The sequence below is a fragment of the Ixodes scapularis genome, unplaced genomic scaffold, assembly GCF_016920785.2.
Source record: "Ixodes scapularis isolate PalLabHiFi unplaced genomic scaffold, ASM1692078v2 PGA_scaffold2__306_contigs__length_199485367, whole genome shotgun sequence".
Classification (NCBI taxonomy): domain Eukaryota; kingdom Metazoa; phylum Arthropoda; class Arachnida; order Ixodida; family Ixodidae; genus Ixodes; species Ixodes scapularis.
The window spans coordinates 149,800,578-149,822,766 of record NW_024609857.1 but is presented as its reverse complement, the minus strand read 5'-3'; the positions used below and the strand labels follow the sequence as shown (position 1 = coordinate 149,822,766).

General features: G+C 47.8%; 1 protein-coding gene across 1 annotated transcript in view; it reads right to left on the bottom strand.

The window, feature by feature from the left end:
- The window catches only part of LOC120839904 (protein eva-1 homolog C), a 275,051-nt gene that overhangs the window by 140,300 nt on the left and 112,562 nt on the right, over nt 1-22,189 (bottom strand). The gene's annotated exons all lie outside the window — the stretch shown is intronic.

Below are 22,189 nucleotides of genomic sequence, written 5' to 3'. Positions count from 1 at the left end.
ACTGCGCATGCGTTACCACAAAAGACTCGCATATGCGGGGTTCTTACCGGAGGGCCTATCGTACCGTATCGCATATGCGAAAAAGGTTCCCTAAAACTCCCTATTAGAGAGTTTCAGGGAACAGTTTTTACACGATACCATACGATGCGCCCTTCGGTACGAACTGCGCATATGCGAGTCTTCTGTGGTAGCGCATGCGCAGTTCGTACCGGAGGGCCCTTCGTACTGTATCGGATGCGCAAAAACGGTTCAATTAAACTCCCTATAGTACCCGTTAGAACCGTTTAATCTCATAACGGATAGTTTAGCCCTATAAACTCGATTATACAAGCGGTGACAGCTGCCCATTCCATCGAGCCAATCGGAGCGACGAAGCGAGGCACGTGGCGCACGAGAACGGTGCGTTTCATGTGCTCAAGTCCGATGCTCGAATAAGCTCACCGAGGTCGTAACATTCGTCGTCTACCATATAATGGTGTAACAGAGCATAAAGGGCCGTTCACGCATTTGTAATTCCTTAGAACCGAGTGTGTTAAAGCCTCTTAAAATCTCTTACAACGAGAGAGCATACTGGCACGCGAGCGCCATCTGTACGGTGACCCTGGAACTGCATTTCCCTAGAGCGAAGGTTTTGCGTTATTTGCGAGGTCAAATGCACGTACCACTTATGAGAAATTGTCGTTTATAACGCTGGTAAAAGTTTTTCGAGCCAAGAAAGAAACAAAATTGCGCGAACGAAATACTATATATACGGGACCGCCAGGTGTTCCACACCTACCCGGTAGGTGGCGGCAGTGTGCTCTCTCGTCGTAAGAGATTTTAAGAGATTTCGAGGCACTCAGTCTTATGTAGTCGCAAGTATGTGAAGGGGTTGTGACATGGGGTTATGACATGAAAATTAAATGGATAGATTATTCTTGAGATGGAGTGCTCATAGGCTATTTAGTATATACACCAAGTTACACGATTTCTAGAGCTCTGGTAATTGCAATAATCAATTAACGAATTTTTATCACTTTCATCTGGCGAATAGGTAACACTGCCCAGGTTAGTCACACCATGGGGTCTATAAACCACGTGATCATGAACGCTCTCTCATTGTCACAGGTTCGGAGGTTAAAGATCCCATTTAAACAAACAAATTTGGAATTTGACTTGGACCGCTGTCCAGGTGTTAGGACCGCACCTTGGCGATCGACTTCCTGAGAGGCGGGAGGAATTGAGAGCAAAGCATCCTGACGTTACGAACAGTATTTTATATAAAATAATTCAAAAGGAAGGGAAGGGCGCACAGGACGTACACACAGTCGAAAGAAGGAAAGAAAAAAAATATGAAAAGTCAAATCGAGGTTGTCAAACAGTTTTGGAGGTGGAGAGCCGAGTCAGCGTTCCAAAGTGCCGGTAGAGGTCTGGGGGGCTATGTTGCGCTTTCTGCATTCCCAGGAGACTTGGAAGAGGGAAGTGACGTCAACAACGCAGCAAATGCAGATTGGATGTTGATTTTGTTTTCTCTGTCAACATCCAATCTGCGTTTGCTGTATCGTTGACGTCACTTCCCTCTTCCAAGTCTCCTGGGAGTGCAAAAAGCGCAACATAGCCCTCCTGGTTCGTTGCGCCGCCAGTCGGGGTCGAGAAGCCGTGGTGGCTTGGGTGTTGTAGTGACGCACAGCACTCACTCACAAGCATTCACACCCCTCTCCGTCGACCATCCACACCGTCACAACCTTGCTCCGCGGTTTGTGTTCCACAACCCTCGCGCGCGCGGGATCCCGTCTTTTTTTTTTCTCTTCCTCCGATCTCGCACGAAAACAAAAATCCTAAGCACGCACTCCTGTTCTCGGCGCTCGCGCACCCCACTCACAAACACGGGAACGGACAACACCATAACCATTGAAGGACACAAATAGTTATTGAATTCTGTGACACTCATTCTAGGCGGCCCCTGATAGCCCAAGCTCTACTCGCCGCGGTACGATGAAAACCGCTCAGGCAACTCGGCAACCCGAACGCTATTCTCGCTCTCACCCCCGGCCCGTTGACCTTCCACCCTGCATGCGCCTGCGAGATATTCCAGGACGACGGTGATCACAGTGAGTTCGTCCGTAACTCGCAGTCGCTGGAGCTGGTCGCATTCAAAATGAACAGCTTCCAACATCTCTTAATAGCAATCACTCTAATCGCTGCTGCGATCAATGTCGAACACTTTGACAAGGCGAGCGATGCCATAGACGTAATCGTCACAGACCGCAAGCCCGAAGCGCGGAAGGTAAACGAGGAAGCTGAAGCTCGAGACGCCAAGAGAGCCCAGTATGTGAGTGCGTGCAAGGGGAGGCCGCGCGGGAGACTGGCTACGTCACCAGCCCCCCGCTTCGTCCGGATCCGCCCTCCGAGGGACCCGCATCTAAATCGATGTATCCACGAAACTATCACACCGTTTTCAAAACAAAGTTAGCAGGATTATAGGAACACACAATGGGTCCTAGCACTATTGTTATCTCATATTTTATTTTTGGCGTGTCATAACCCCTTTAATGCAAATAGGCAGAAAAGTTGGGCCAACAAAAAATCACACAGACGCGCGAAAACATATCAAGCTATACTTAAGCAAGAACCCAAGATCCAAGCTCGACCCACTGTATGAGCTGCGAGCCCGCGGCTGTGAATCACGGTGAGCCGAATCGTTCAAATGCAGACCAGATGCCCCAACAACAACGTCCCACTGTTCCTCGGACCAAGAAACCAATTCGTCATCGTCGAGCCGGGACTTTTTCTACCCAAAACACACGCGTGCGCGGCCGTTGGCCAGCTGCAAGCAACCCGAAAAACAAAAACAAAACAAAACAAAACAAAAACATCCGTGTCTTCGGTTCTCTCAGAGAGGGAGACAAAAACAAGATCGGGGCAACAAACCACAGGCACAAGTGCGCCGTGCTCAGGATAGCGAGAGAGTCGTACACAAAGGGGAGACGAAAATAGAAAGACGAGGGTCTGAGGAAACGAACAAGAAAGAAAGGAGAGAAGAAAAAAGAATAACAGAGTCAAGCAAGGGTTCACGAACGCAACCCGTTCATTGAGAAAGTGTCTAATGACCGTATGGGCGTCTATTATACGGAGTCGTGAGTCCTGCCCGCCCCGCGCTGCCGCTGGTCTCCCCAGTCACTCCTTGCCGTGCACGCGGGAGGGTGGGTACGCCAAAAAATGGTCCGTTTGCTTCTATTATTGCCCCTTTTTTTTTCGGGAGAATTTGGCTTAGGGCCAGCTTCTAAAGCGAGCGAACGAGCCAGTGGGCTAGCCACGGGGTCTCGCGGGAGCGAAAAGCGAAAGCATCCGCGAGGAAGGACCATTCATGAAGACTCAATAGACTCTGGGGGCTCGCTTATACTCCGCGCATAGAGACAGAGCAGAAAAGAAAGAAAAAATGAAAGGAACGAGAAAAATAAAAATGTTTCCAGAGAAAGGATCCACCGACCGACCTTTCTGCGCGTTTTTGCGATATCCCCGAGAACATTAAACGCGGGGTCAGGCACGTAGTTCCTTGCCCCGAAGAAGGGTTTATAAAGTCGTCGTGCGAAGGACGTTTGACAAGCGGCAAGTTTATATTAACGTCACCGTGGCCCGTGTGCCACCCTTATGCAAGATTATGTAGATTTGCCGCCAAGCTAACTCTTCTTATCTCGTTTAAACCACGCTCCGACGCTCGCAATAGCGGAGTTATCTCGTGGTCTCGCCTCATTCCTTTGGGTCTTCCGCCACCTGGCTCGTTTCCCCAACACGTAGGACTTGTCGTCGGAGCGCTTCACCTCGAGATTTAAAGATTAACACTAAAGTACAGTGCTCACCAAACTTAAACGGAACATGCGAGCAGTGTGTTTCCTCGTGGCAGCGCTTTCCTGGAGGAAGTCGAACAACGGCTCCTTGACGGAGCACTTCAAGATAGTGTGCTGAGTGCTACGTCATGAAACCGTCGCTCGGCTGCCGTCAGGATAGAGCTTCCATGAAAATAATCCAAATTCACGTGTTCCGAATACGTTTGGTGAGCATAGCGTTGGTTAACAATAACCAACCTAATGATCGGTGACCCTTCCCGTTCTCGGTCTGCTCTCACGAATATCAAAATAGTGATATTGTTTCCTTTGTCGGTTCTTTTCCAATCAACCAGTTCCTGTATACAGAGAGTCAGCTTTCAGCAGAATCTAAAGTTGAATTTCTTGAATTGCAATATAAGATTGCATTGCGGTGAAAGATTATATATACAATTACAACTCCTGGGAAAGCTGTGGTTCTATGCTACCAGGACCCCTCCCTTCCGCTTAACTACCAACCCCCCCCCCCCCAAACACACACACACACACACATTCCCACACCCACACATACAGACGGTGAAGAACAAACAAGATCGCTGCCCTTCTGCAAAACATAAAAGGTAAACCAACACCTCCGACCATTACATCCCGCCCCTCCCCACCATCAGGAAACTAAATCTCCCTCACCACCTCACAAAACACATCTGCAGGAATCGCCGCCGCCGCGCAAAGCCTCTTCCATTGTCCGACCGAATCACCTCCACGACTGTGGCCTGGGTCGGAAAACGTATCAAACAGCGCCCCGAGACCAGACGACCTCATCGGAACACGAAAACCGAACTCCATTCCCCCGCGCAAGTTCGCTTTACCCGCCGAACCTGACGACGACCGGACCCCGGTGCCAAAACCCGGGAGCGGTGGCCATACTTCGCTCACGCCTAAGCCGACCATGCGGTGGAGGCCACGAGCTCGCTTCAACCAATCAAGCGTCTATCTTGCCTCACGTGACCAGGCAGCACGTATCCACACACAGAGAGCGAGGTTAGGGGGCGATAAAAGGGAATCAGTGGATTGGTCCGGTTCAGCGCGTAGCTCCCCAGCTCACTGTCAGGTTAGGGGCCAACGGAGTACATAGTAGAAAAGAGTGGGGTGGTGGCAGAGATGCCGACGTTACCGCCTCTTTTAATGACGACCCGCGTACGTGCGTGCGAGCGCTGTTTGTGTCCCCCACCGTGTATCGGCCGGCGCACGATTGCCGCGAAAGGCATCTGGACCAGAGGCGAAACGGACAAACAAGAGAGAAAACACTGCGGCCTTTATCGCTGCAATCAGACGGATCCGGCGATGGGGTTCAGATCGAGCCTTAATGGAGGCATAAACACGAAGCCAGGACTTTTACCCTCCCCCTAACCCCCCCCCCCCCCCCCCCCCCCCCACACACACACACACGCACACACACACTGTGTGTAACCTTCCTACTTTCCCCAATCCGCGGACCCGGTGCTTTGGTCGTTCGAACGGTACACACACTATGCTCCGTTCGCAGCTGACAGTGCCGTGGAAGCCGCGCTCGTTTGGACCAGTCGTACCCGTATCGTTCGCTATGTGGTAACACGTCCCCCCGCCTGATGGCCGGACGGAAGGGTCAGGTGATGAAAGGGAGACGGTTGATTTGTCCGGCGAGCGCGTAGCACCCACCGCGCTCTCAGGTTAGGGTTGAATGGAGTGGGTATCGCGCGGGTCGGCTGGATTTCAGGCCGCTCTATGTATCTGTAATGGCTCGCGGGCCCCGGATGCCAGCGCCCGAAAAGGTCCGCCGTCGCGGACAGTGACCCGGCGCTCCGAAACGGCGAACGCAGAAAGAGAAACGCAGTTATGACGTTCTCCGCATGCGAGCGTGACTGCTGTTGCCAAGAAAAATAAAAAATAGTTTGTTCATACGGTACGGCGTCGAGGGTTACATAAACGCGAATTATAAAGATGTCAGGGCGAGTACAAGAAATTATCTGCTGCATTTACGAGTAGTCCAACTCTTTTTTTTTTTTACTAATTGTCAATACGGGTTTCGAAGGTTGTTTTCTTGTGAAACACAGCTCGTATCGTTTACTAATGACCTGTTAGTTGCTATTGATGCCGGGCTAATAGTTGGCTGCATTTTTTTTAGATTTTGCTAATGCTTTCGACTCTGTGTCGGACGACCAACTTCTTTTGGAACTGAGTAAACTTAATATTTATCCTAACATTTTGGGCTGGATTAAATGTTTCTTTTTATCTAACCACTCACAATATGTTTCTGTCGATGGGCATAATTCTTCTACTACTCCTGTAACGTCCGGGGTACCACAGGGATCTGTCCTGGGACCTCTCTTGTTTCTAGTCTACGTTAACGACTTCCCATCGCAAACTGTGTTCTATATTGAACTGTTCGCGGATGATTGTGTAGTGCATCACGTAATATCTAATGCCCAAAATTGTGCTGTATTACAGTCAGACTTCGACGTAGTTTCTTCCTGGTGCACTAAATCACTAATGAAGCTCAACGTTACTAAATGTAAAAGCATGCGTGTTTCCCGACTCTCTGAAAACATTGACCCCTGCCATGTACATCCTTAATAATATACCATTAAATGCTGTTGCTTCATGCAAGTATCTTGTTATTCATATCACCCATAACCTTTCCTGGAACATGCACGTCGATTATGTCTTTAATAATGCTAATCGTATGCTTGGGTTTTTTCGCCGCCACTTCCGTTCCGCTAATCTTCCGGTCAAACTGCAATTATATATAACCTTAGTCAGGCCAAAAATGGAATACGCCTGTTCCGTTTGGGATCCGGGACATGTCACATAATCACACATTCTCGAATCAGTCCAGAACCGAGCAGCCCGTTTTATCCTTTCTAATTATTCTCGTACTGCTAGTGTTTCGTCAATGAAGACAACTTCGGACTTACCTGACCTCGCTTTACGCCGCAAATACTTTCGTCTTTGTCTTTTCCATAAAATCTATTATGGTAGCCCAATTCTAAAAGATCAACTACTTTTTCATGCGACATATGTGTCACCTCGCAACGATCACCAGTGCAAGGTTGGCACGCCGACATGTCATACGAACATCTATTTTGACTCTTTTATTCCAAGAACATCTAACGATTGGAACCACCTCCCTGCCTCCATCGTGTCCATTCAGGACGCCACATACTTCAAGAAGTTTGCCAACGATTTCATCTGTATCACCCACTCCTCTCTGTAGAGCCTCCGGGCCTTGAGAGTATGAAAATAAATAAATAAATAGTGCGGAAAATTGCACCGGCAATCACATAAACAGTCTTGGTGGTCTTCCAGTTAACGATAAAAAAAATGGTGCGATCATTTTCCTAGCGTATAGCAGGCTGTCATGTGTTAAGCGTGCATTTTTAAGTCTAGTGAGGCGTACTTTACATATGGTAGCAACACAGCCAAGATAAGCCGATCCAGTTAGGAAACGATACTATAGCCGTACTTTGCTTTACCTCAAGTCCGGGCGTAGCCGCCGCGAGCGGACGGGAGCAATCATACAAGGTTAAAAGCGCACCAACATGGTGTTCGTCGTGTTTCTGTATGCGTCCAATTATCACTGAACCAATTAAGTACAGAGTTTGCTAGTGAAACCATTTCATTTGTCCGATCAGCTCGTATATCGGCTGCGTCAGGACGAAAGCTGAAACGAAGTGTAGTACAGTGTAAGATAAAGGTGATAGAATCAGCAAGTCAGCTGACGGAATGAAGGAAATATAATATGTGAAGATGTTTTTGGATCAATATCGTACCTCGATTCTCACCAAGGAGCAAAACGCAACTACCGCATCAAAACACAAATGCGATTCCCAGCTATATATAGAGCGAACGCGAAAACGCACATGACGCCCTCACATTTGAGAAGTCATCCGAAAAGAAAACCACAACAATAAACAGCGAACCCCAACTTAATCGGGTGATAAATGCAGGCTCTAGCTAGTAAAAGCGAAGAGACAACAAAAACCGGTACACTAGGCATGTACACTATTATAGTGTCGTCCTAGTATACGCCATATCATGTGAGGGCGTGAAACATCAGCGATGAAAAGCTGCAGGCGTTGAGACAACTGTTCCGGGGTGTCCTGTCCGCGCCAGGCAAAGTGACACCTGTGTCCTCAGCAACCTGATCGCCAGACCTCCCACATGCGCCAACTACAATAGGAGGACAGCTGCGAGGCGTCAGAGCACGCGATACTCTCGGAGCATCAACATAGTACAGCGCGTGGAGGATTGAACAGCGCGCATTCGTGACATAGAAACCACAGGTGCATGTCTGTAAGAAAGCGGGTTATTTTCGAGGAGAGAGTTAGTCTCTGGCGGGTTAAGGCGGGTTAGAATCTAAAAAAACAAAAAGCCTCCATTTCCGTAAGTGCACTTCGAGCACAAGCTTTTTGTACTTTGATTGCGGTTCGGTTGGGATTGTATGTCCGAATCTCAAGTAACACCGACACGTAGGCTTCGCTATAAGCACGGTTGGGAACGGAAAGCACGAGTTGGAACCAGCTGCAAGACACTCTCTCGAAGTATTTCCTTTCTGAATTATCTCAGTTACTATACAAAGTTTACAATGTCAGGGAGGGTATTCCAGTTGTATCACCCTCAGAGCGTGAAAATTGTTCTCAAATATGGTTCAGTGTCCAGTTTTCTTACAATACCAGGTAGGGTATTCCCATTGTGTCGCCCCCAGAGCGTGAAAATTGTTCTCAACTATGTTTCAGTGTCCAGTTGTCCAAGACAGGATTTCTGATTTTTCTTTTTTAACCCCACTGAACTGTCTAAAAATATAAAAGTAATACAAATGTTTTAATTTAAACGTAATATAGGTACACACCCTAGTTACTTCGCGTAATCCCCAGACAGGTATAGATAAACACGTAGAAGAAGCTTTCGGACGGTCTCCTCAAAGAAGGTACCCGCATGGGTTTTCGGCCACTCCATCACACGTCAACACAAGACCGGCAGTCGCATCAGACTATCTTCCCTGACCCCCATCATCATGGGCGTCTGTTTGCCCTTCCCGAAACTTCGTGCAGTTTGCTCCGTACGCATTCCATATGTAATCTCCGATGAACTTCGGCAGCTTTGTTCCTTTCTAGACGGAGAAACCGAATTACAAACCAATCTCACCCAGCGAAGTAACGTGGATAGTATGCGCCATGTTTACACGCACACTATAGACAAGCAGCAACGGATGAAACAGTCCCACGAGGAGCGGGCGCCTGACAAGCTACTAAACTCTACTGCGCTGACGCGTGCTTCTTTCCTGCGGCGGCATTCCCTTTTCAAGTGATGGACAGCTGAAAAAGAAACAGCCCTCACATATATTTATATCGCGGGGGCAGAAACCGCAACCTAAGCTAGCGAGACTCTGAACCCAGTGCAGAGCCTCTCTTGGTCAGGCACGCGCCGCTGAGTTTCATGTAGTAGCAGTCATAATACGATTCACTATTCACAACGATAAATTGGGGAACAAAACGAAAGCCAGAACAGATCATGAAGCATATGTTTTATATTACTTTCCCGGGTCTTCGTTTAGCAATTTCGGCTGTCCTTCCTCTGAACCGTTTCAGCACATCGTTGCGTCATGACAAATTCTGAGACCGAACTTTTCGCGACTCTCGGCGTCATTTTCGCCTGCAACTCCAGTGTTCTCTCGGCGTTCACAAACGCACTTCTCAAAATACGCACTTTCGAAATCCCCGCACCGAAAACTTTTAGTATAGCCCCGACGATCACGAATCAAGGAAAAATAATAATAATAAAAAAACCTTTCTCTCTTTGTCAGCACAGAAAAAAAAAAATCGAAGTACAATCTTGCAGCGCCATTCACGTCGCCAGCGAGGTCGAAAGGATTTGCCGCTAAGTGCATACCGACAATTTCTAAAAGGAACGAAAAACTAGAAACGTAAGAAGAGAGTCGGCATTCGCGTTTCTCTCGAAAAGTTCCCGTAACGCGTGCCTCGCGTTCTGAAGAGACTCTTCCGAGTGAGCCTTCAACCGCGCGACTGCTCGCCAAAGTTGCGACTTTCTTCGGTTATCGGATCACGGAAAAATCAGGCGCTATACTCCGGAGAACGCACAACAACAGAGAACAGGCACGCGCAAACGCCATTGCCTCGCTCTCTTCGGGGCGCTAGATGTGTGACCCTAAAGTTGAAAAATCGTCCCACCAAAAAAAAAAAAACAAAAAAACAAAAAGAAACATAATATCAATAAATAAACCGCGAAAAAAAAAAAAAGCGAAGAGCTAAAGAGAGGGGTTTTTCGTGACTTTACCAAAGCATCATAAGCATCGTTCCGCGCCCGCTACGCCACAGTATCATGCACGGAGAAGTCTAGCCTCTCCGTGCTGACTACGCTACAACGGTATCCGATAACCCAATTTTTCATGCCCGAATTTCGCGCGGTATTGGGTTGCTCGGTTTCCAGTGGTTGCAATATTGGTTTTGTTTTATCTTTTAAACCAATTTTTCACATCTCTGAGTAGGAAAACAACTAGAAAAACAAAATCAAATGATAATAATAATGTACATAAATAATAGAAGAATGGAGCTACTCCTCTTGCTGGGGGTAATCTCTTTAGGAATTGTCCGTTCTCGGGTCTTTATTTGTGTGGACAGTTTTCCGGGTTCTACGGTACGATGCGAAGAGACGAGATAAGCGCCCAGATTTATATAAGGAATAAAGTGGATGGAGGACGTACGCGACGCGAAATACAAGCGGGTTGTTTCCTCTCGCGGTTTGGAACGCGATTCGGGCAATTCTCGGTAGCAGTTTGTCAGCGGATCAAGTGGCGCAGTCGAAATTGGACTCCCTGCAAATCTTTCCTCTTTTTTTTTTTGTGTGTGCCTATTTGCACGCACCTTTTCTTGTTTTCAGTTTCGTCCCTCTCCGTTCCTCTTCTTCAATAGCTGCCATCGTGTATATCGGGTTGGCAGCTAGTCGGTCATAAATTATAACGAGCATTAACAACTTCCGGGGCTGCTTCAGCGTCAAGACTTCTGACCTTCTGCTCAATAAAGCGTGTCATAAGAAAAGTAAAAAAAAATCCAGCGCTTGATTTAGTTTTGCCCGTTTTCTTCGACAGACTCGCTAAATATGTGAATCAAAAACGAGCCCCAACTCCGTTAAATTAACTATGGAGCTCTAAACAAAGCACGAAGATAGCACAAGCTGGAAGACAACCCTTTCTATAGTGTGTTCGTATTCTTTTACCTATTTCCAGTAGAACCTGGGGAAAAAATCGAAAAGGAAAGAACCGAAACCCTCATCAGATTAGCATACAACGTTTCGAATAACATATGATTGTTTCAACGGCTAGGTCTTCTAAAAAAAAACGTAAACCTGTTCGTCTGAGCGAACCGCGAAGGCTTAGCTTCCATGCATACTTAGACTATCGGCACCGCGTCGGAACAGTGCCCGTATACTTGTCCCTGAAACCTTGCGCACAGTCTATCCTCGTGAACTTCGATTCTCACACATCGGGGTTAGCGTCGTCCTGAAGGCATACACGCTGCGGAATGGTCGTACATGTCCGTGGGTTCAACAATAAGAAACAGGGCGGGTGACCTCCCGCAAAAATTTAATCTGACGACGTCGTTACATAGTGATGCGTTCGATCGGTAAGCACACCAGAGCAGGTGCAGTGTACAAAAATCCCGTCTACACCATGCCTATCTGTTTTCGTGAACCACGATCATAACATACGTGAGATAGCGTGTTGGAAATGAATATATTCTGTGTTCGCATCAGAGTTCCGCCTGTCAATACACTTGCCCGCTTGCAAAATAGTGATTCGAGAATTTCAGCCGAAGAACAAGGATACATAGGGAAAACGGTAGTGTCGCAACGGTTCTGTGAATAGCATAGGAGGAGCAGGCTTACCTGAGACAATATTTTGACAGAGTTGGGGAAAAGCGTATTGAGAAATGTTGGTGTTTCGGAGTATAGGCTCTAGTTGCACCTGAGTCCTCGCGCCCAACCCGATCCTCGATCTTCGCTTCAAGCTATAGTTATTCCAACCAGGTTTTTTTTTTTTTTTTTTCTGGTTTTCCTTAGGGAAAACATAAGCCCCAAGGGCACGTGCGAAGTTCTCCCATTCCTTGCTCCTGAAAAGGGCCGTTCCTCAGAAGATCGAAGCTTGTGTTGAGGGTGAGCACAAACAAACATCGGGGCTCATCGACTCTGTTCTCACCACACAAAACAAAAGTTTTGTGCTTGGCCAGCGTTCGTTGAACGCATAGAAGTATCTAAATATTTTTCCCCTTCTTTTCTCGCCTCAATTTCTTCCTTTCTCAAGGTAACCTTGCGTGAACTCGGTGTTTAGCTGGAATTCCGTTTTAGAACTTTGTGAGGCACCTTCAGTCGTTCAATTTATTTTTGTCCAGTTCTCTTTCTCTCTCTCTCTCAACCTAAACTAAGAATTTAGTATAGGGAGAACCGCGAGAGGTTGACGACTTCACGTGGACCCCCTTATAAATATTCTACTTTACAGATGCTTCTTTTTCTAGGCATATATTTCTTTCTTTCTTTTTATTAATATTTTTATATGACGACCTAAATTCCCTCGGGCCTAACCGGGAGATTCTTGATTACCGGACCACACGGAAGCTTCTAAAAACAGGCGACATTTTGATTGTTCATCTTTATCGCAGTCCGTGCTATTGCCCCGAGGAGCGCGGTCATGAATACATAGAGGTACTCCTTAAGCTCCTTTTTTTTGTTTTTGTTTTTCTTCAAAATTGCTAGTAAGTGACTAACTTAAGACTACTTCTGAAGGTCTTCAAGGGTCGCGAGTATAACGGACAGCTCGCACTCCAAAGTTTGTCAGCGTGACTGTTTGACTATAAATCAGAAGGAATCTAAATGGCGTACATGATATAAGCGTTATAAGGCGGGAAGGGGGGGGGGGGGGGAGGGGAGATTCCACCTGTATTGTTACTGGGCGAGAAACAAATTTCTAGCACCGCCGGTAGACCAGCCGACGCGTTACAAGAGTAAAAGCAAATCCCTCGCTTACTTGCTTGACATGTTTCGCTATTATGTCTATGTATTCTCCTCCAGTGTTATCTGTGCACTCCCAGTTCATTCCATTTTGTTTCATTAAATAATATTAAGAGAGAGCTGGCGACACTGATGATGTAAATAATAAAATAAATGCGATCCACACGAAAGCCGCAATGCAAGGTCGGCCCTCCCTTTGTCTCTTTCTTTCTTCCTTCTTTTTATCTTTCTGCCTTTCTCTATCTCTCTCCCTCTCTTTCTTCCCTTTATATATTTCTCAGGGTGGCTTTGATTTGGTGACAACCACTTTCATAAAACCATAAAAACAAAGATCCACAGCATTCAGTTTTCTATTTACTCCACTGTAAGCAGTAGGCAGTAAAAAACTAGAAATGCATCACAGCTTTCATCGTCACGAAACGCTTCGCTCAGTATATCCGCCCACGGACGTGTTCCTCGTTAAAATATGCAAATCTGCGCCTCCTACTCTCACAACAAACATCCGCCGACACAGACGAGGCGAAGTCAACAGCAAAACGAAAAAAAAAAAAAAAGAAAAAGACATTAAGGTGAGAGGTCAACGACAACAACAAACAAAACAGAAAACTGTAGACTCCAGAGGGGCGGGCGCCCCGCGCTGTAAGCTTCACAACTAACTCCTCAAGAGAAGAACCACCAAAATTTACCCAAGCTGTTTTTTTTTTTTTTCTTTTCTTTAGCTGAGATTGAAGAAGGCGAATTCCTTCATGAAATGAGAAAAAATAAATACGGAGGAAAAACAAACATAAACAAGCCCGCCAGAACCACATCAGCGAGCGATTATCTGTTTGTGTTTCCCCCGGGGGCAAATGAGTAAATAGTAAAAAAACGACGAAAAAAAAAAAAAAAGGCAGCAGTGTACACGCTCCAGAACCATCTGGAAGATCCTTGCTTGGTTTATTAGACACGGGGATCTGACCCGTCCGCCAAAATAGACTTGCCAGAAATGGACAAAAAGAAAATATAAGGCAAAAATAACGGAAGAAATCCCCGGAAAATGGTTCTCCGCACTGCCTTTGGCGCGCTTAAATAAACCTCCCCCTCTGTCCATCCACGAGCGGAGATAGAGCTTGGGGAAGAACAAGTGTATACAGTGCCGAGCCAACCGTAGAAGCGTGGCCATAGGCCCCTAGTTATGTTTGTAGTGCGGTTTTACTGCGCTTCAAGGAGCGTACACAGAGAAGCGGGAGGGCTCGCTCCATCTCGCATGTCTGAGGAGGACCGGCGAGCCTGGTGACGCGCCGCTATGAACAACAAACAGCGCTTCACTCTTACCACGAAAGCAGGGCAAGGGCGTGGGATAGTACATCACCCTACGCTGAACTTTGATTATTATAACAACAGCCGAGCTTTCGATACGCGCTATCCTTGCGCCGGGCAGAGAGGCATAGAAAGTATTGGATCTTACGAAGGAATTAAAGTAATTTCATTCTCAGACACATTCTAGCCCTAGTATGACAAAAAAAAAATTTAGCATGTGAACACTTATTGAATTAAAACTGGGGTGAACCAATATGTATTCAGAGCCATTAAAATAAAAAAAAGAAATGGAAAATGAACGTTTTTTTTTTTTTTTATTATCGAAAACGGGCAATCCGTGACATGAATAATATCATGTCGTAAACCTATCCGAGACTGGGGTAAATAAAAATAAAAAATCTAAGATAAGGAGAAAAAAAAAAAAAGAACACGGAAAAGGGAATTTCTCTACACCCGTGTATTTTCCCTTCAGCTTCTAAACTTCCTAAAATTATTTTGTCAGAGTATCGTGTAGTTTTACAACATGATTGACTTGCCTCCCTCTTGCCTGCGCGCTCCATCTTTTCCTTGATGGACGTCATGCAATATATTTTACGACAAACTGCGACGCAAGTTGTCTCATTTTTCGAGTTACAGAATAACTGCAACAGGATCAATTTGTTAGCGAGTAACTATAGTTGTAGCTAGGTTACATTTCACTTTCAGAAATTTTAACTGTAACCACCTCCCTCTTTGCTGCCCCGCTTTAAACCCTTTCAATATTCGAACTCAACAAAAACGGACAAACCAAAGTGAAAAAAAAAAAAAGTAGTACTTCACGTCGAAACTTTGGTCGCCGTTAAACGAGAATAAAGGGGTCCTGTTTTACGACTCGTAACAAACGAGAGAAGAAAATAAAATTAAATATCGCAGGCAGGGATTACACAGGAAGGAAAAGAATCGAAGTAAATGCGTAGAGGTCATCTGAACCACGCTCAATACTATCGACTGCTACGAGGGAAGCTTCGGCCAAGCCATCGATTCCCTGGACTGCACTGACGGCGCCGGTAGAGGGGAATCCAGGAAAAGGGGGTCGCTGCACCTCACTAGCAGCCCTGGCCCGTCCGATTCGATTGGACGTTGCCGTATTCAGAAACGGGACAGCGTCAATGCTATTAGACCGTGTTCAGCAATCGGGCTGTCAGGAGCGATGTCGCGAGAGCCCCGCAACGAAGGATCAAACGGCGCGCGCCCGTGACGAGTTTCACTGGAGGCGAAAGGGATGAGAGCGTGCGTCGCCGTCGGAGTGCAGAGCTCTGATTGGAAGGATTAGGGGGTAGACGCAAGGGCCAGCTGCTTTCCCACTGTCTCCCTCCAATCAGAGCAAATGAAAGCGTCGGCTGCTCATCGTGCGGGAGTCTCGCGTTCGAGTGCCGGACGCCGGAGTTTGTGGAGACAGTTCGTCTCATTCGCCGAACCTTCGTACCTTTGGGCGAAATTCGACAAAGTTCGACTTTTGAACAGTACTATGACTCTTACACAAAAATACCAGATTTCTAACTTCATTTTGTAAAAAAACTTCAGTGTAAAAAAAACTTCATTTTTTTTACATTCGTCCATAAACAAATTAGGAGAATGATTATCGATGTTTCCGGAATATTAAAAGCAAACGTAACTTTTTCAATAATTTAGTTAGTTCGTTACCCTGCTCCGTCAGGTGGCGTCAGCTCGTACGCAATTTCCGTGCACGCGCATTAGAGTCGAACTTGTGGCGAACTTCGCGTTCAACCTTGGAATCGAACCTGGTCGACCTCGAACCTTGGCAGGCTCGTTACGCCCCCATAGTTTTAACTCGCTCCTTCCCGCCGTATTGATCCGGCAGGAGTAAAGTATCGGCGTACGCTTCCAATTAGACGGCTTTATCTTCTTTTTCATTAGGGTTCGCGACAAAGTAACGAGATAAGAGGTAAGGGCCCCAACGAGAAAGACAACAGATGTTTTAAGATGACACAACCCGTCTGTCTGGGATTGGTCCGCTCGAAACGCGCGTAATGAGAAATCTGTACCCAAGCTAAGCATTCGCCGTCAATAACGGGAACCACGGAAGGAATACGGAAGGGCTGGGAGTTGTGTGTGGAGGGTGCCACTGTTCCGAAAGGCTCCCAAAAAATACATCCGGATGTGTGCTTGTTCGCGCTGGCAAAGGAAAGTACGAACTTTTTTTTTAATGGAGCTGTTTCCGGACTAGGAGTGTTTAACATGGACATTCATCACATAGTTCACAAAACCCCTTCTGCAAAACTTGCACAGCGGACAAGTAGTTGAGTGCACTCAGGAACGAGTTCCTTGGCTGGATGAGACTCCGCTGTTGAGATAAATTAAAATTGGTTTTATACGAGAGCCAATATGGTAGACTACAGGTGCTAAAATATAGTAGTTACAAAATACTCGAACAGCTGAGCCAATGAAACAACCAGCCCAGTACTTTGTGTTGCTACGAACTCGTTAATTGTAATTGTGTTGTGTGAATGCTTATACAGCCGGAAGCTAGTCAGCCCCAATACTGTCTCAGGTGCAAGGTGAGAAATTTAGCCACTGCAGTACAACCGCTAGCCTGGGGTCTTTAACGTGCAACACGCAGTAGAGATACTTGATCGCACGGCGGTGCGATCCACATCTAGATCTAAACGTGCAGGGGTGGGGATTGAAGCCAGGATCCCTGAGTAGTGTAGCGCGAGCCTTCGCTCCACGTGCTCCGAGCTGGTGTGCGCTAACCTAATCGGCCACCGATCCCCCCACAAATGCATTCGATCAGCGTCTCGGGTTCACTCTTTCTCCCATTGGCTGAGCGAAACGCGTTAGGCCGCCGCTCTCATGTCAGGCGTCGCCGGAGGGGAGGCAGGGAGGGGGGGGGGGGGGGGGGGGGGGCGGTTGCGATTGTATCTCTTCCTTTCGGCGCCGAGGAACATGGCAGCGCCTTAGGCATCTCTATCGTCGGCGGCCGCAACCTGGGCAGTAGCGAAACGTGGCCGTTTAGGCCAGTATACCGCAGACGAACTAAGGGAGCAAAAGACCGACATTCATGATTTCGTATTCACAACTCATAAGCAATGCTTAGGTGTCCTCGCAATTTTTTTTTTTATATTTTATTTTAGAATTAGAGAGAAACTGCCTCTTTGAAGAAACTTGCACCGTATTAGGAGTGCTACGCGTGTTGCCTGGCTACAAACTACAGGCAGAGCACGATAAGTGAATGTTCTGCGGTTGTAACTTGTTAGTAATAACGTTCCTTGCATTTTCCGTTATTTAACGCGAAAAGGGCTTCAGGTGCGGTCGTACTTAAACGCAACTTCATCGAATTTTTTGTAGTTTTTTTTATATTTTATTAAGCGTCCGGTAGAGGGTTAGGACAGCAATAAGATTATCACCTCCAGTCTTTTCAATTAGAAATAAAAAGCAGGACTGAACACCTATAATAGTACGGTTGCAGACCTGAAACAATGGTATGTCTATCAGTCATCAAAACTGTAATACAGAAGGCAGTCGGAAGCATCATGCCATGATACACTTGCAAATATATATTGACAAAAAATACATCGGCATCCCAGTAGAATGGCTACAAAGTAAATTCAGACAGTCAAAAACGTTCCTATAAAACGAAGAAGAAAAAAAAAGAAACAGAAAACAACGGCGACTGGGCGGCCCTCACAAAGATCATTGCGAACAGTGTATCACGTCAACGTGACCCAGATTCGACCATGCATAAATCTTCGTTCGAAAACTGGGCAAGACGCCATCTGAAATAAAAAAAACCAAAGCGGTATATTATAGTATGCACCCATAGAACGAAGACGGGCGGGCGATTCCTGGAACATCGGCATCGGCGCACCACTGCTGCGCCGTCGCACAGGGCAGTTCCGACCATCAATTTCTGGCCCCAAGAAAGGCTTCCTCTGCCAAACAGACGCAGTGCGCGCTCCTACATGGTTCGAGCATCAAAGGGTCCCCGCGGCCCAACGACGAGAGGTCATTGACCCGATGCCGAGACAATGGGAACGTTTCCGGCGCATCGTTAGGCCTTGATTGGCAGCGACGACCAGCTACGACTGCATGGTCAGTCGCCAGCTGAAGCGGCCTCTCGAAGCCGACACTTGGACTACGGGTGCAGGGAGGCACGCGGAGATTGGAGCCGCCATGTTATTGCTCGGGGCTCGGCTTACTCTTATGCCCACTCCTGGAAGCGTTCCGTCCATTCCAGTCGATGCGTGGGAAGGGGACTTCGGATGATGGACAAACAAAGGACTCGTACTTCCTCGTGGAGTTTATGGCGGAGTGCATTCTGCTGGGAGCCTTCCTGCGGTCGTCGGCGCGTTTCGCCCCTTTGTTCGCGTGCAGTGCAGTTTACAACCTCAGGCTATGAATGTTTGGAGACTGTAGGCGGTGGTCGGGTTACGAGTAGAAGCAGGCAACGTTGTAGCCCTCAGTACAGATACGCCGTGTCGAAATGGGGCGGAGCAGACCGAAACCTATCTGAAGTGCAAACACTCGAAAAATAAAGAAAAGAAAAAAAATATATAAATCACAACACGAATTTCATGAGTGTCGACAAGTAACTTGTTTTTGACAGATTACAATTTATTGTCTCATGTTGCTACTATCGTTCAACAAAACACGATGAAAATACGGCCTCTTGTCCTCTAGTACGCAGTCAGAACGTAGTACCCCGCGAACTGGATCCTAAAGCAAAAAAGAGGTACAAAAATAGTAAAGTGAAAACCATGTAAATACCAAGGAAACCAACAAAATGTAAGAACATGCAGTCTTGTTGATCGAAACCATATTCGCAGAACCGTAAAAATACACACAAAAAAAGGAGAAAAAACACCGTTCGTAAGCTACGCTTAAGTTTCACCCCTGTTAGGCTGCACAGACACTCAGAAACTCCTAACGCCGCGCAGAGAAGATCGCGAGTCATCGCAGCAGTCGCCGAAACCCGGGGCGGGCGGGCGCGCGCATTCCCGAGCGGGGCGTCGAATGAGCAGACGTCACAACAGAGCCACGCAGCATCCCAGGAAGAAGCCTCCTCGCTCGACCCGGGCCCGGGCTCCTATTCATAGACGAACTCGCGGCAACGCACACAGACAACAGCAGCCAGGGGATCCCTTTTTTTAAACCGCGGACGGTGCGTCGCTGCGTTGCCTGCCGCCGGCGGCGCGTGCCCGGGGTGCGCGGCATGCACGCGCGCTCCAACCGCGACAGCTGCTGGGAAGCCCGCTCCGCACGCTCTCGGAGTCCGGGCCCTCGGGACCCACGCAAGTTCCGTACGGCTCCTCGGCGTCTCAGCTGCCTCGGCTCTCGGGCTTGAACTTTGCCCCCCGCCGCCACAGGGAGACAGACGGGAGCGGCGGCTCTCCGATCAAACAGAGCGGAATGAGAAACGAACTTTTGCGGGCCCCCGGCATATGAGCGTGCGCGGCGCCTGCTCGCGAAGGTTCGCTCGTTTACGGTAAACGTTGGCAGGGCGCTTTTAGAGTGTGTGTGCGTTCGTAGGGAGAGGTGACGCGAAGTTAACGGGAGTGCGCCGAGGCGGAAGACGGGGGAGGTTGGCGCTTGTGGCGAGCAGGCAACTCTTCGCTGCTCGTCGACAAGAACTCCGGAGGAGCGAACATCTAAACCGGTTGGTTGGCTTTAAAAATGTCATATGAAATTGCCATTTATAATGTAAGGTCGGAAGAAAGCAAATTGTACAAAGTACATAGAACGCGGAACACAGTGGAATAACGGACTGTCTATTTCTGTGATGCATTTTCTGTGATGAATTACTGAAGAAGTCTGCGACGTACAGTCAAGTTCATTGTAATCTTGCTTTGCAGGGTTTCAGAGGAAACTATATAGACGCCTTCGCTACAAAACCCTAGCTTTAACACACACACACACAAAAAGAATCTTTAAAAACATTTAAGAAAAGATATTTTATTTTGGTGTTTACATTTTACTCCAACGACAGGCACCGGAAATCTACACTAATGCTCAGTCCAAACGAATGACCATGAAATAGCGCAGGATTGAGAATTAATCGAAATGACCTGAGGATATTTAACGCACAGCCGAAATCCCGGTTAACGGCAGCGTTTAACTGTGCGAAAGACTGCTGGCCACTGGGCTGCAATTTGAAGGAGGAGGAGGAATAAACTTTATTATGGCGAGCCTTACACGACAAATAGACTTCGGTTTGAACAAGCCACTGTAGCGTTCGACGCAGCGAAGATGACGCTGAGATGCAAAGAAAAGCTGCACGCGTCGGATAAGGCAGCTGCATTTATCGGGCTGAACCATCGCCGAACATTGACCTAACTCGACAAACAAACAAAAAATATAAAAGGACGGAGTAACGCGACGATAACTCCCGAAAGCTTTTTCACGTCACGCAAATACGTGCTGTCGCGACGTCCCCGGGCAAAAAAAAAAAATCCGCAGGCTCCGTCCAGCAGCATCGGTCGACGCCGCAGACGAGAGCCGAGCAGGCGGCACGTACAACGCGACAACGTCCACCCCCAAACTTGTCATCAGCTTTTCCTTCTTCCCTCCCTCCTTCGGAGACGAATCGGGCGCACGTGCGGGCCGGAGAAATACGGTACGCCACAGCCGGTGCCGCCGCCGCCGACTTCTCGAGGAGCAGCCGGCAGCCGAAAAGGAGAGCGCCGGGGAAAAGCAAAGAAGGCAGGGGTCAGCAACAGGGCAGACTGCACCTTGGCCGCACCATCCCGCCCCCATAGCCTTCTGCACACGCCGTGTGAGGCTTGTGGAAGGGAGAGAGGGAAGGGCACTTCCTCCTCCGGCCTTCCTCAAAGCCGCTTGCCAAACACGGAGTCCGGCCATTCTCCATCACCGGGGCAGACACCCCTCATGCTGGGACCGTCTGCGTTGACGGCGACGCAGTCTGGCCACTTATAAGGGACGACTGGAGATCCCCGTCGATGGCTAATGCGACCAGATTCGCAGCTCATCTTCGTCTTGCCGACTGGCTGCTGAGAATAAGCAGCACAGTGAGGAACTATTTGGGAGCGAAGGATGCCCGGCAGCAGGTCACTGGGACGTGCCGTCGTAAAGACTCGTCCGTGCGCGTATACTGGTGACGAGAGTAGTATTTCATGATTAGTCAGCCTATTATAACTATTACAAAAAGTTTTCAAGCTGGACATTTCGGACACCACCCGAGCCCCGACTATAGCCATGCTCCTCAGCACCGACGACGTACATCTCCCATTATGAGCATGTCTGCCTCGGAGGCTCGGACTTCTCCAGGTTGCGTTTCAGAATGCAGTCAAATAATCGAATGCTTTCCAAGAGCGGCAATGAAACGAGAATTAGATCGTACTATTAAAGCACGGCTGTCGCACTGACCGAAGAATCGTGCTGAGGATTCACGAACTGCCCATGTTAGGACGCCGCCTTGGCGCGGATGTAGCGTGGACAATCAAAGCCGCCAACAAGAGAAACACAACCACAGAAATGGAAATATGAACAACAAAACGAAAACAAATGCCGAAATCGCTGCCGTCCGTCCATACGCTGATTCTCGACGAAATGCGTTAGCATTTAGCGCAGGGGCTACGACTAAACGAAGGATGCCCATTCTAACCTGGCAACGGTATGTTGTCTTCGGAGAGTCACCCCCGAATTCATAGATGTGACTTCAACTGAAGCCGAACTTCGACTTGCTCAAGTCCGCCTCAACACCAAGTTCGACTTGAAAACGCCCAAGCTGGCTTTTACGTTTCATAGACGCTCCCGCGAACTTCCTTCGTCAAGACCCGTTCAAGTCGCGAGCGCTCGCGCTGCTCCCCGCCTGGGAGCGAGATTAGGTTGCAATTTTTCTTTTAAAAAGAGTTTCACACGTCAAAAAGAAGTTGCTTCTTAAAATTTTCTTCATAGCATGTCTTTACGAAACGCAAATCGTGAAAGATGCTATTTCGCAGGTTTCGAAACTAACGTTGTACGCGTTTTCTAGACAAATGCGCTTTTCCGTCTAGCAACGTTGGCTCAAT